This window comes from Eriocheir sinensis, chromosome 41 (genome assembly GCF_024679095.1).
Source record: "Eriocheir sinensis breed Jianghai 21 chromosome 41, ASM2467909v1, whole genome shotgun sequence".
Classification (NCBI taxonomy): Eukaryota; Metazoa; Arthropoda; class Malacostraca; order Decapoda; family Varunidae; genus Eriocheir; species Eriocheir sinensis.
Genome location: NC_066549.1, coordinates 16,188,352 through 16,204,342, shown reverse-complemented (window position 1 = coordinate 16,204,342; position 15,991 = coordinate 16,188,352). Strand labels below are relative to the sequence as shown.

Genomic DNA, 15,991 nt, shown 5'->3' with positions numbered 1-15,991 from the left:
AAGAGTCCATCATGTCCGGCCATTCCAAATTTCTTCTATCAACATTTTCATAGTACGTCAATATCATAGGTATGTTTACCGTAAAGTATAAATTTTATTAAGTCCACATTTCTCTACTATCCGCCTCGGACGTACAAAGGACTGTAAACGGATAGAGCGGAGACCTGTGGATGATGAATGGAAGGTGAAAGGACTAGTATCCACCAAGTGTCCATCATGTCCGGTCATTCCAAATTTCTTCTATCAACAATTTCATAATCAATATCATATTTATGTTTACCGTAAAGTATAAATTTTAATGCAGTAAATCCACATTTCTCTATTATCCGCCTCGGACGAACAAAGGACTGTAGACGGATAGAGCGGACACCTGTGGATGATGAATGGAAGGTGAAAGGACTAGTATCCACCAAGTGTCCATTATGTCCGGCCGTTCAAAATTCCTTCTATCAAAAAACTTATAGTCAAAATCATCTGTATGTTTACCGTAAAATATAAATCTAATGGAGCGATTCCGAATTTCTCATTTATTCCACCTCGGACGACCAAAGGACTGTAGACGGATAGAGCGGATACTTGTGGATGACAAATGGAAGGTGAATAGACATCCGCCCCATGTCCGTGGACGTCCACTGCCGGCAGGGATATTAACTTGTCTTTTACCGTCATTTTCAATATGGTATCTTTGCACAGAGACAATATTCACGGGTTTCGCTTCACAGTTATTTACTGTGAGCCCTAATTCTTTAATTAATTCATCCGTTAAAAACTCACACACGCTCCTGGTTCTAGGAGTGCTGCCACTTTTGCATATGTATTATCATGAGTAGTGCGATCTGCCTAACAAAGTTACTCTTGAGTTATGTTAATTATAGCCTTCTTTTCATTATTTTTAAGGCCACTCCCTTGTTCGTTATAGCCTTCATCTTATTATATTAAAGGTTACTCCCTTCTTTGTTATAGCCTTCATCTTATTATATTAAAGGTTACTCCCTTGTTCGTTATAGCCTTCATCTTATTATATTAAAAGTTACTCCCTTGTTCGTTATAGCCTTCATCTTATTATATTAAAGGTTACTCCCTTGTTCGTTATAGCCTTCATCTTATTATATTAAAGGTTACTCCCTTGTTCGTTATAGCCTTCATCTTATTATATTAAAGGTTACTCCCTTGTTCATTATAGCCTTCATCTTATTATATTAAAGGTTACTCCCTTATTCGTTATAGCCTTCATCTTATTATATTAAAGGTTACTCCCTTGTTCGTTATAGCCTTCATCTTATTATATTAAAGGTTACTCCCCGGTTACTGCCGCCAGTTTTAGACCCTTCTTTCTTGTATTTTACTTTTTACTTTTTTATTTCATTTGCATTAGCTTGTATTAAAACAACTATTTTATCACTCATTAATTACTCCATAAATGATCTCACCGTCTCGTATCCCTGGTAGCGTGATCCGGCTTAAGTTGTTATTGGAGACTGGTGTTCGGGGATAAACAAGGGAAAAAGAAAATATACATTTATTTAAAATTAAATGAAAGTAATTGCCTTACGCAATATTCTATGCTCAGACGATCATAACGCTGGCATATTCAGCAATGGATGCAACATATGACAAACGACATGTCTTAAACATAATACTACAATTTGTGCTCAGTTGTTGCCAATAATAATAACACTCGTCGTTCCACAGGCAGTGGTTTGTTTCTCTCTGCTTACATCACAATATTTAAATACTCTCCTCACATCCTGATAACACATTCCTATAGTATAATCTACTACAATTTCACGGAAGCACCAAATTATACCACACCCAGTGCTTTCTACCTTGGCTTTACATCGCAAACAAATAATCACAATCCTGTCCCACTCACAATCCTACTTCACATCTCCTACATTATAATCTCCAGGACAATACAGTCGGTTTCCCTTAGATTCTCGAATTTCTACTCACGCTTAAGATCACAACAGCCATTCTCAGCTGAGTGAGTAGCAGGTCTGCTTGAAGCGAGTGCAAGGCTCGGTATGCCCATATCACTGTTGTCTAGGTCACATTTTTCCTTGCTTGAGGCGGAACTACATCTTTGACACGCCTTCATTTTCTACATAACCAGTAGCCAATACTTCCTGTCAACAACCATTGGCTCGCTCATTATGTTATATTGTTTACTTCTCCTACTATTTGTTATTTCACTCTTAAGACACTCCCACAGTGACTTCTCTTTTCAGTTATTCGCTTATAGCATTTCGTCACACCGCACGTGACATGTTAGAGTCCTCTTGAATGGTTATCCACACTTCCTGACCACGCCTACTGGGTATCTGCTTTCTGTATGTGGGTCTGGGTATTTTCCATAACCTCTCAGTAGTGTTAGTGCTTATCAGATGTTTACAACTTTGTATATCTGACTAATTGCTTTCCTTCCCTCTCCTGTCATATTTACAATTCTTGTCTCCATATCTCCACTCGGTATTTGCCTCTGATTGGGGTCACTTTTAATTAACTGTGCTGCTATGGTCGTCTTCTGTTTGTCCATATTCTGGGTCCCAACAATGGGCCTGGGAGTAGCAGGGAGGGGCGGCCTGAGGCGAGGAGGAGCGGGGTGCTGATTAGTTAGTGGCTGAGAGCAAGAGACATCAAGCGTTACAGTAATTTTTCTGTGGTTGAGTTAGAGTTCCTTACCGTGGAATCATGCCCGGGTTAGACTAATTTCCCGTTACAATAAACTGCGTAAGATGAAAAGTTTTGTTTAGTCGGCGCAACATCTGTGGTCATATGCCGAAGAGAGACAGGAGGGGGAAGGAATTATAGAAGGGAACAGATCCCAGGAGACGGGACACAACCCCAGATTAATACCTGGTACCCATTCACTGCTGGGTGGACAGGGGCGTAGGGTATCGGAAAAGCTGCCCAAATGTTTCCACTCTGCCCGGGAATCGAACCCGGGCTCTCAGTTGTGAGCCGAGTGTGTTAACCACTGCACCACGAAGCCCCCTCTGCGTAAGATGAGAATAAACTGTACGGCCTCTCTCACCCTCACCCTGACACCCTTCACTCCTCTCCATCCATACAGCCAAAGCACCTCAGTAACCAAGGGTATGTAGGTCTTTCTGTACTGTATCATCCTGTGTCTTCTTTGGTCTTCCTCCACCAACACCTACCCATCACCTGCTGCCTCCCTCACCCTCACCCTGACACCCTTCACTCCTCTCCATCCATACAGCCAAAGCACCTCAGGAACCAAGGATCTGTAGGTCTTTCTGCACTGTATCATCCTGTGTCTTCTTTGGTCTGCCTCCATTAACACTACCCATCACCTGCTGCCTCCCTCACCCTTCACTCCTCCTCTCCATCCATACAGCCAAAGCACCTCAGTGTACCCAGGATCTGTAGGTCTTTCTGTACTGTATCATCCTGTGTCTTCTTTGGTCTGCCTCCATTAACACCATCCATAATCTACTGTGTCGCTCACCCTCACCCATTCTCGCCTCCTGTCCAGACCACCTCAGTCTTCCCCTCCTCACTACAACACTTCACACAGCCAAGACTCATCCCACCTCTCAGACCATTCACCGTGATTTAGTATGCAGTGTCACCGTGATTTCTGGGACTAATTCTCCGACCAACAGGGGAGTAAGATAGAAGCTGTGTCTGATATTGGTTGAAATCTTGCCTCTCCTGCCAGGGTAAAATAAAGTACACACAAAATATCTGGGAAACTGAACGTGGGAATTGTGATGCAGTGATTGGAAGACAGGCACAACAGTCTGGTATTAGGAAATGTAAGGATGAGAGACGAGTGGGAATTTAAGGGAATAGGAAGAGATCTAATGTGAGGAAGGAAGTGTCCAGTGAGAGACTGGTACAAGCAGAGGTACAGAAGGAAGGTGAGGGAAGTATTTGGCAGAGCAAGAGTAGGAGTGAAACACAGTGCTGGAGTGAGTGAGGATGTGAGAGTCTTAACCCCTTGGCTGCAGATTTCCTGCCAGAACACCTCACCAAGCTACAGGACGGGAGCAAAAAGTGGCTGCTACAATGCAGTGAAGAAAAATGTAAAGTCCTGCACCTTGGGAGGGGAAATCCAGCACACCAATACCACATGGGAAATGCTCCACTATCCACCACAGAGGCAGAGAAAGACCTGGGACTGTATGTTACCAGGATAACAGTGAAGGGAAATCCAGCACACCAATACCACATGGGAAATGCTCCACTATCCACCACAGAGGCAGAGAAAGACCTGGTACTGTATGTTACCAGGATAACAGTGAAGGGAAATCCAGCACACCAATACCACATGGGAAATGCTCCACTATCCACCACGGAGGCAGAGAAAGACCTGGGACTGTATGTTACCAGGATAACAGTGAAGGGATATCCAGCACACCAATACCACATGGGAAATGCTCCACTATCCACCACAGAGGCAGAGAAAGACCTGGTACTGTATGTTACCAGGATAACAGTGAAGGGATATCCAGTACACCAATACCACATGGGAAATGCTCCACTATCCACCACAGAGGCAGAGAAAGACCTGGGACTGTATGTTACCAGGATCACAGTGAAGGATATCCAGCACACCAATACCACATCGGAAACTCTCCACTATCCACCACAGAGGCAGAGAAAGACCTGGGACTGTATGTTACCAGGATAACAGTGAAGGGATATCCAGTACACCAATACCACATGGGAAATGCTCCACTATCCACCACAGAGGCAGAGAAAGACCTGGTACTGTATGTTACCAGGATAACAGTGAAGGGATATCCAGTACACCAGTACCACATGGGAAATGATCCACTACCCACCACAGAGGCAGAGAAAGACCTGGTACTGTATGTTACCAGGATAACAGTGAAGGGAAATCCAGCACACCAATACCACATGGGAAATGCTCCACTATCCACCACAGAGGCAGAGAAAGACCTGGGACTGTATGTTACCAGGATAACAGTGAAGGGAAATCCAGCACACCAATACCACATGGGAAACACTCCACTATCCACCACGGAGGCAGAGAAAGACCTGGGACTGTATGTTACCAGGATAACAGTGAAGGGATATGCAGTACACCAATACCACATGGGAAACACTCCACTATCCACCACAGAGGCAGAGAAAGACCTGGGACTGTATGTTACCAGGATAACAGTGAAGGGATATCCAGCACCAATACCACATGGGAAATGCTCCACTATCCACCACGGAGGCAGAGAAAGACCTGGGACTGTATGTTACCAGGATAACAGTGAATGGATATCCAGCACACCAATACCACATGGGAAACACTCCACTATCCACCACGGAGGCAGAGAAAGACCTGGGACTGTATGTTACCAGGATAACAGTGAAGGGATATCCAGTACACCAATACCACATGGGAAACACTCCACTATCCACCACGGAGGCAGAGAAAGACCTGGTACTGTATGTTACCAGGATAACAGTGAAGGGATATCCAGTACACCAATACCACATGGGAAATGCTCCACTATCCACCACAGAGGCAGAGAAAGACCTGGTACTGTATGTTACCAGGATAACAGTGAAGGGATATCCAGTACACCAATACCACATGGGAAATGCTCCACTATCCACCACAGAGGCAGAGAAAGACCTGGGACTGTATGTTACCAGGATAACAGTGAAGGGATATCCAGTACACCAATACCACATGGGAAACACTCCACTATCCACCACAGAGGCAGAGAAAGACCTGGGACTGTATGTTACCAGGATAACAGTGAAGGGATATCCAGTACACCAATACCACATGGGAAATCCTCCACTATCCACCACAGAGGCAGAGAAAGACCTGGTACTGTATGTTACCAGGATAACAGTGAAGGGATATCCAGTACACCAGTACCACATGGGAAATGCTCCACTACCCACCACAGAGGCAGAGAAAGACCTGGTACTGTATGTTACCAGGATAACAGTGAAGGGAAATCCAGCACACCAATACCACATGGGAAATGCTCCACTATCCACCACAGAGGCAGAGAAAGACCTGGGACTGTATGTTACCAGGATAACAGTGAAGGGAAATCCAGCACACCAATACCACATGGGAAACACTCCACTATCCACCACGGAGGCAGAGAAAGACCTGGGACTGTATGTTACCAGGATAACAGTGAAGGGATATCCAGTACACCAATACCACATGGGAAACACTCCACTATCCACCACAGAGGCAGAGAAAGACCTGGGACTGTATGTTACCAGGATAACAGTGAAGGGATATCCAGCACACCAATACCACATGGGAAATGCTCCACTATCCACCACGGAGGCAGAGAAAGACCTGGGACTGTATGTTACCAGGATAACAGTGAAGGGAAATCCAGCACACCAATACCACATGGGAAACACTCCACTATCCACCACGGAGGCAGAGAAAGACCTGGGACTGTATGTTACCAGGATAACAGTGAAGGGAAATCCAGCACACCAATACCGCATGGGAAACACTCCACTATCCACCACGGAGGCAGAGAAAGACCTGGGACTGTATGTTACCAGGATAACAGTGAAGGGATATCCAGTACACCAATACCACATGGGAAACACTCCACTATCCACCACAGAGGCAGAGAAAGACCTGGGACTGTATGTTACCAGGATAACAGTGAAGGGATATCCAGCACACCAATACCACATGGGAAATGCTCCACTATCCACCACGGAGGCAGAGAAAGACCTGGGACTGTATGTTACCAGGATAACAGTGAAGGGAAATCCAGCACACCAATACCACATGGGAAACACTCCACTATCCACCACGGAGGCAGAGAAAGACCTGGGACTGTATGTTACCAGGATAACAGTGAAGGGATATCCAGTACACCAATACCACATGGGAAACACTCCACTATCCACCACGGAGGCAGAGAAAGACCTGGTACTGTATGTTACCAGGATAACAGTGAAGGGATATCCAGTACACCAATACCACATGGGAAATGCTCCACTATCCACCACAGAGGCAGAGAAAGACCTGTTACTGTATGTTACCAGGATAACAGTGAAGGGATATCCAGTACACCAATACCACATGGGAAACACTCCACTATCCACCACAGAGGCAGAGAAAGACCTGGGACTGTATGTTACCAGGATAACAGTGAAGGGATATCCAGTACACCAATACCACATGGGAAACACTCCACTATCCACCACAGAGGCAGAGAAAGACCTGGGACTGTATGTTACCAGGATAACAGTGAAGGGATATCCAGTACACCAATACCACATGGGAAATGCTCCACTATCCACCACAGAGGCAGAGAAAGACCTGGTACTGTATGTTACCAGGATAACAGTGAAGGGATATCCAGTACACCAGTACCACATGGGAAATGCTCCACTACCCACCACAGAGGCAGAGAAAGACCTGGTACTGTATGTTACCAGGATAACAGTGAAGGGAAATCCAGCACACCAATACCACATGGGAAATGCTCCACTATCCACCACAGAGGCAGAGAAAGACCTGGGACTGTATGTTACCAGGATAACAGTGAAGGGAAATCCAGCACACCAATACCACATGGGAAACACTCCACTATTCACCACGGAGGCAGAGAAAGACCTGGGACTGTATGTTACCAGGATAACAGTGAAGGGATATCCAGTACACCAATACCACATGGGAAACACTCCACTATCCACCACAGAGGCAGAGAAAGACCTGGGACTGTATGTTACCAGGATAACAGTGAAGGGATATCCAGCACACCAATACCACATGGGAAATGCTCCACTATCCACCACGGAGGCAGAGAAAGACCTGGGACTGTATGTTACCAGGATAACAGTGAAGGGAAATCCAGCACACCAATACCACATGGGAAACACTCCACTATCCACCACGGAGGCAGAGAAAGACCTGGGACTGTATGTTACCAGGATAACAGTGAAGGGATATCCAGTACACCAATACCACATGGGAAACACTCCACTATCCACCACAGAGGCAGAGAAAGACCTGGGACTGTATGTTACCAGGATAACAGTGAAGGGATATCCAGTACACCAATACCACATGGGAAACACTCCACTATCCACCACGGAGGCAGAGAAAGACCTGGTACTGTATGTTACCAGGATAACAGTGAAGGGATATCCAGTACACCGATACCACATGGGAAACACTCCACTATCTACCACAGAGGCAGCTCCTCTATACTTTATTTTATTGGAGCAGAGATTAGTGTTTTTTTCCCCCTGGAGTTGCTTCCTTTAATGAAAACAAAGTCCATTTGTCTCTGTGTCTGATGTTAATACACTTCATCCTGCCCCACAAAGCTTCTAATTTCACGTCCTGCTTCTCTGTCTGCCCTGACTTACACGCTGGCTGGGTGCTTGGGTTCCTCAGCTGTTGTGAGGTGCATGAGATGAAGTGCACAAGTCCAAGCCTCACCTTTCATAGGCACCAGGACACCTTTAACCTTTGTCTGTTCCCTGGTCTAGGACACTCAAGGCCTGTCTCCCCATGTTGTGCCTGGCATTCTTCTCCATTCAGCTTGGCACATTTCTTAACTTCTCTCTGGATCTTGTGTGAGGTGCAGAGTTTATGAAGCACATTTTAGGGCTGGGAATATGCACAGACTGCACCCTTCTCCTCAGGGAGAGGGGCAGGTTTATAGTCATAATAATACAATGTTTACCAAAATTGTTCCACTCCATTTCTCTCCTGACTTCTTATTCATTTTGTAGGCCTGGTTTGCAGTAATTAGGTAAAGTTTGGGGCACATGTTACAAGTGTGCCTGGCTGTGGTGCTCATCTCCATCCCTCTGGCCCCTGAGCCAGCAGCGGGTAAGGACCCTTCAGCCCCAGGGCATGGCCACTACAGTATCTGGGTCACCACAGCTGCCTTGCCCAGGTTCCCTTTTACAGACCAACCCAAAAGGCAGGATGAACAGCTGGGTGGGTCGTCACTATAACCCAGACCGGTGTGTTCATAGCTAGCCGTCAACCTCTCCACCAAGGGAGCACACTGGTTGCTGTGTGTGTCTACTCTTTCAAAGGTTGCTTTCCTCATTATTATTTTTTGCCAGCACCAATTTCTTCCTTCTATGTCTTAAAGTATAGCTCACCTTGATGCTCCTGGAGTAATGATGTGTAAATAAAAGACAGAAATGACACCAGTGTAATTGTTTAATAGTGCAAACATAAATATGTACTACTAAACACTTCTCTAAGGGGTGTGTGTTTGTACACAGCAAACACTGCCTGGGTCACTGTAACAGCAGCCTGCCCCTGTCCCTGCAGAGGAAGGTGTTCCGTCAGTGTAACAGGAGAAAGCTGAAAGTAAATGTCAACAAAAGTAAAGTGATGGTTTGTGAGTGAAGTAGAAGTGAGGTTGTAGATTTTGTATGCCCATATAGAGTGGGAATTGAATGTGAAAAAGAATGCAAAATAATTTTGAATGGTGAAGAAATGGAGGAGGTCAATGAGTTTAAGTACCTTGGATCAGTTATGTGTAAGCATGGTGGTATGGAGGGAGAGACAAGAGAAAGGGCATTGCAAGGAAGAAGGGTGGTAGGGTCTTTGGGACGAATCATGAATGGCAGAAGTGTGAGCATGGAGGTAAAGAGGGATTTGAGAAATACAATAATAGTACCAACCCTCACATATGCAAGTGAAACGTGGGCCTGGAATGAAAGTCAGAGGTCTAGAGTGCAGGCAGTGGAAATGAGTTATTTGAGGAGTGCTTGTGGTGTGAGTAGAATGGATGGAATGAGTAATGAAAGTGTGTACGAGCGTTTTGGAGTGTGTCACAGGGTGAAGGGAAGAAGTGTGGAGTGGTGGAAGAAGTGAAGCGACACACCTTAAAGTGGTTTGGCCACATGGAGCGAATGGAGGAGAGTAAGATGACCAGAAGGGTGTATGTGAGTGAGATAGAGGGAGGGAATGCTAGAGGACGACCTCCAGTGAAATGGAGGGATAGGGTGCAAGAGTACGTTAGGGAGAGGGGGGAAAGATCTTTGAGAAACTTTGAGCAGGCAAGGAGGGAGTGTCTGGATAGAGAAAGTTGGAAGCTCTTCTGCCGTGGCCATCCCCTGGTGGGAGCTCCTAGGAGCAGGCGTCCATGAAATGATGATGATGATGGGTCTAGAACAATGTTTTCAAAGTCACAATCAACAAACTAGCTCTGTCTTGACCCTAACCTTAAAAATCAACAAAAAATGAGAACACACCAGGTTAGCCAAGACCCCCAAAGCTCCCCCAGTAACAAACAAGATCACTAGGTTTTGCCGAAGTCGACACTAAACCTTCTTCCTCCTCTTCCTCCTCCTCTCAGATCAACCGCACGTGCAAGACATGCCAGGCTCTGATGTCCAGTGTGGAGGAGATCGGAATTCCTATCATGAGGGAGACACACAGCCGCACCACACCCTCACCGGACGCCAGCAAGCTATTGCCATCCTGTAGTCGCCACACCTCCAGGCTGGTCGTGGCTTGGGGGGGAACCGTACATTTTCTCCTCAGTTCTGTGTCTTAATTTTAGGTTTGTTTGTACATCAAGCTTGATATTTGCCATCCTGAAGTCCCCCTCACTGTCATGACTCTACTCTTGCTCATTCCTATGCTATCCAGATCCCTTATGCAAGGGTTAACCACCATGTTCATTCTTTCATCCCTATTCTATCCAAATCCCTTATGCAAGAGTCAAACAGCATCTTCATTATTTCATCCCTTTCGCTGGTAAACTCTGGAACAGCCTCCCTTCGTCTGTATTTCCACTCCTGCTCATCCCTATACTGTCCAAACCCTTTATGCAAGAGTTAACCAGCAACTTCATTCTTTCATCCCTTCCGCTGGTAAACTCTTTCCTTCCTTCCTCTTGTTCTTTTTCTTTCTTTCTCTTTCCTCCCTTCCTTTCCCTGGCTTCTGTTCCTTCTATCTCTCTGTCTATCTTGCCCTTGAACTCCCTCCTTTGCCCCCAATAAACAGAAAACAAAACAAAAATTAATTTGTGGTGGCAATGGCAGCGTCTTCAACATTAACACGTTCCTTCCTTACTTACCCCCAGGGAGCCACCATCAAGCAGGACGACCACTCCGGAGCCATCATCATCACCCGCATCATGCATGGCTGACTGCTCCGGCCTCATCCATGCTGCCGACGAGGTGCAGGGGTCAACACCTTCAATGTGGAGGGCAAGACACTGCCGGATGTCCACAAGATGCTGGTGAGGGAGGGAGGGGGGAGGGAAGGGGGGAGGAAGAGAGAGAGAGAGAGAGAGAGAGAGAGAGAGAGAGAGAGAGAGAGAGAGAGAGAGAGAGAGAGAGAGAGAGAGAGAGAGAGAGAGAGAGAGAGAGAGAGAGAGAGAGAGATAACTGTTGGTCAAATTTTATTCTCTCTTTTGCCTTGCTTTTCCTGTATACTTGCTCTGGATGAAATAAAGCTATCATTACTATTATTAATATCATTATTTATTTTTCTGAGCCCACAAGTAACCAGCCCACCTCCTGTCCCCTTCCAGGTGCAGGCGGAGGGCACCATGACCTTCAGGCTGCTCCCGGCCAGCAGCTCGGTGCACCTCAGGGAGAGCAAGGTGAGGGTGCACGCCTACTTCCACTATGACCCCAAGGAGGACAACAAGCACATTCCCTGCAAGGAAGCCGGGCTGCCCTTCAACAAGCTGGACATCCTGCACATTGTGACCCAGGATGACCCCTACTGGTAAGCCCTGGTGACCTCATAATGAAGCTTTGTGGCTCTCAGGTGATCCAGTGTCCCGCTTGGCCTGCCCCACTCATGGGGAGCTATGCGGCTCAGGCCAACTGAGTGCTGGTGTGTGACATTGCCCCTGCAGCACCCTGCTAGACCAGAGGACTTGACCGCTGCAGTGGTGCATTCCGTCCACTGGTGAGTCACACAGCTCCCCGTGGGTGTGGGGGTGAAACACACTGACACTGGATCAGCTGGGCGCACCAAACACAGCGTTCCACACAGCAGCCCCATCACAGTGTTCCCTCAGCAGCTCTTATAGGCGACCCTTTACTGAAAACAACAATCACAGTCAAAGGAAACATTTGTAGATGGTGCTGCAAAGGTGTCACTGGCCACTCACATAACTACATCGTCTGCCTTATGTACAAACACTGCCCCCGGTCTGCACAACAACAGGCCAGCCCGAGGCAGGGCTGCTGCAGCTCCAGAGGGGGCTGCCATGTGTCTCGCTGGGTGTGGTGGTGGGGGTGGCAGTGGTCACGGTGGCAGAAGTCTGGGCTTTCAGTGAGCAAACACACTCCCAACATCTGTATTCAATAGAGAGCACACACAGTCAGAGCTTTTTCGTTGCCTTTCCATATTGGTGGTTATGTTCATCTATAAATGTAGGTTGGGTTGTTTAAAGCACATGAGACAGAGCACAAAAAGGCATTTTCCAATGAGTTCTTGTCTGTTTTTATTTTTTATTAAAAATTTTCACCCAAACTTTGGTCCAACCATTTCAAATAGTCTGTTTGCACGGCGGATTTCTTGGGTCCTTTCCTCCCCTCTGCTCTGCCCCTCACTCCCAACACCTGTTTTTCCCTCTCATGTGTTAGCTACAGGTAACATAGGAGAGGGAAAAACAGGTGTTGGGGCTGTGTGGCAGAGCAGAGGGGAGGAGAAGACCCAGGAATCTACCGCCCAAACGGACCATTTGAAATGGTTGGACATTTTTCAGCCTCTTAATATCACTAGAGCCAGGGCCCCACTGTAGACCCTGAGTCCCCTCCACGGAGTATGAACACTAGGAGACAGTAAAGTAAGGGGAGGGCAGGGACAGAACAATGCCTGATGAGCTAACAAGAGGTGTGTGTTGCTTCTTGCCTTCAACTCACCAATGTCAGCAGGAGAAACAGTCTACACTACAAGTACCCTCAGCCCCTGCCATCACGGCTGACATGCCCAATAAGCCCCACAGCCTCCCTCACCCTCCAGGCCAACATCAGCATCAGCTCCAATTTCTAACACTTGCTGGGTAGCCGTTGTTGGCGAGAAGCTGGGAAACTCTCTTCAGCTCGGTGTTCGCGGCTGCCCATGTTGAGGTGTGTGTGAGGGCCCTCTTGACAAAGGCGCTGATTATGCTGTGCCTATATCTTTCGGGGCATTCGCTAGCACCGTTGAGACAGAACCCGAGGTTAGTGGCTTTCACGTACACTTCTGTTGAAAAAGATGTGTCCTCACGGTGCACCATGGTGTCCAGAAATGGGAGCTTCTTATTTTGTTCTATTTCATGCGTGAAGTTTAAGCAGGAGTCGTTCTTGAATTCGGTGATTAACTCGTTGATGTGGCTCATGGTGTCAACGCTGATGAAGATGTCATCGACGTACCTCGCGTAGATTTGTGGTTTGAGTTGAGGGTGGCGTGCAAATAGCCTTTCTTCGATGGACCTCATGTAGAAGTTGGCGAAGAGGACGCCGAGGGGTGATCCCATGGCCACACCGTCTCACTGCATGTACACCTTGCCGTCGGGTCCGTAAAATGGTACTTCTTTAATACATGCTTGTAGAAGGAGGTGTAGCGAGGCTTCGGGAATGTTGAGTGGCTCTTCGTCTTCTAAGTGGTAGATGCGTTGACATATGAGATCTATGGATATGTCGACCGGTACATTGGTGAAGAGTGATTCAACGTCCATGGATGCCATGATGTTGGAGGGACGGGTAGTCTTCAGGAGATCGAGGAACTCTGTTGTGGACTTCAAACTGAAGGAGGCTGGTGTGATGAGTTCGTTGAGGCGCTTGGCGAGTTTGTAAGTAACTGATGGTGTCTGGCTGATGATGGGACGTAGGGGGTGGCCTTCCTTGTGGGTCTTGACGTTGCCATAAGCGTAACCCAGTTTGTGGTCGCCTTCGATGAGGGGGAGCTTCGTACTGCTGTTGTTGTTAGTGTGGCGGATGATACGGTTCAACTTCGTCTTAATATCGTTCGTTGGGTTTCTTGTGATTCTGCTGAATTTTGTGGTGTCGGTCAGGATGGTTGCCATCTTATTCAAGTAGACATCTTTGTCAAGAATGACAAAGATAGATGACTTATCGGCCCTGCGGATGACAGTGCGATCGTTGCTCTTCAGTTCTTGGGCAACAGTTCGAAATTCAGGTGTGAGGAGGGAGCTGCGCTGGTGTCCTCTTGTTATCTTTGCTTCTCGGATGATTTCGGCTTGTAGGTCAGGTGATGTTGTTACCCTCTTGTCGTTCTCGAGCTTTTGAATGTCTTCGAGCAGCATTTCCAGTTCTATGCGCTTGGTGAGCGTTTTTCCTAAGAAGGAAACACATGGAGGACAACACCATAATATTGACAAGAGAAAATAACAAGAGACTCAAAATGACCGAGGCAGTGCTAATTTACACCCATAAACCTGCAATAAACATACAGCATCAACCCGACACGTCACTCCCGACAAAGAGGCAGCAAGCGCCAAGTTGCTATGATTGGCTGAGAGCCGCGCACACTAACGTGCAGGCTCAGCGAGGCAATATATAGCCCCGCCTACCAAAAATCTCTCGAAGAAGAAGAAGCAGCACACTCACTCCTTCTCCTACACCTGCAAAGAGAACATCTCCTGAAGATGGCCGAATAGGCCGAAAGACGTCTTGAGACATGGATCGCCATTACATACAACCAAAAGACCGCGCCACAGTGCGTGAAATAGAAAAAAAAACTTATAAAGAGAATAATGCAAATATATATATATATATATATATATATATATATATATATATATATATATATATATATATATATATATATATATATATATATATATATATATATATATATATATATATATATATATATATATATATATATATATATATATATATATATATCTATATATATATATGTAAATGTTTGTCTATATTGTTCTAAAAAAAAATATATATCTATATATATAAATATATATATATCAATATAGATATATATATATATATATATATATATATATATATATATATATATATATATGGAGAGAGAGAGAGAGAGAGAGAGAGAGAGAGAGAGAGAGAGAGAGAGAGAGAGAGAGAGAGAGAGAGAGAGAGAGAGAGAGAGAGAGAGAGAGAGAGATGTATATATAGATAGATAGATAGATAGATAAATAGATAGATAGATAAATAAATAGATAAAAAGATAGATAGTTATAGATAGATAGATAGATAGATAGATAGATATAGATAGATATAGACAGAGATAGGTAGATAGATATATAGATATTCAATACATTTACATATCACAACCTCCCTGAATTTATAAAAATCCTATAAACAATGAATGGCAGTGGACCCAACACGGATCCCCGCGGAGCGTCATTCATCAGGCTGTCCCGGTCCGATTGCCTTCCGCTGACTGACTGATGACATTATAAAATCATTAGCTCTCTGTAATCATAAGGTAACATGCTCTTTCGGCCACCTCTTCCGATTCTTTACAGGAGCAGCGAGTAGCGGGCTTTTTTATTGTTTCCTTTTGTTGTGCCCTTGTGCTGTCTCCTTTGCTGTAAAAGAAAAATAATAAAATAAATCACTAACCAGCTGTCATACAACCCTAAATAAATACACGGGTAAGTAATTAGTATACACGAAATACACTTCCCAAAAAGTGAATGACGGAGAAGCCAACCAAGACAAGACCTTCGACTCTCTCCTCCACCATCCCCACCACCCCCACCACCACCCATCAACCCCCACCACCAGCACCACCACCCATCAACCCCCCACCATCACCCCACTGCCCACCTCTATTCCGATCCCCCCCCCGCACCACCACCCCTCTCAGAAGCATCACCTCACCGCAGAACAATCCAGGGCGTGGCATTCGCTGACGAAACGAAAATATCACAACCTTTAATGGCAATGGTGCTACTGCGTGTGTGTGTGTGTGTGTGTGTGTGTGTGTGTGTGTGTGTGTGTGTGTGTGTGTGTTCCCTAACCTAACCTAACCTAACCTAACCCCTGATGCCCCCTAACGAAATCCAGGAATTGG

At 45.9% G+C, this 15,991-nt stretch overlaps 1 long non-coding RNA gene across 3 annotated transcripts; it reads left to right on the top strand.

Annotated features, from left to right (window-relative positions):
* The first annotated feature begins 8,154 nt into the window (after positions 1 to 8,154).
* On the top strand, positions 8,155 to 12,161 carry LOC127009740 (uncharacterized). Of its 3 annotated transcripts, none has more exons than XR_007762233.1 (5): positions 8,155 to 9,042; positions 9,238 to 9,331; positions 10,320 to 10,526; positions 11,052 to 11,210; positions 11,505 to 12,161. It is a non-coding gene; the product is annotated as an uncharacterized LOC127009740 (long non-coding RNA). The 3 variants fall into 3 exon arrangements; XR_007762232.1 differs by having other exon boundaries at positions 8,157 to 9,042; positions 9,238 to 9,325; positions 10,320 to 10,506; XR_007762231.1 differs by having other exon boundaries at positions 8,159 to 9,042; positions 9,238 to 9,325.
* Positions 12,162 to 15,991: the final 3,830 nt, after the last annotated feature.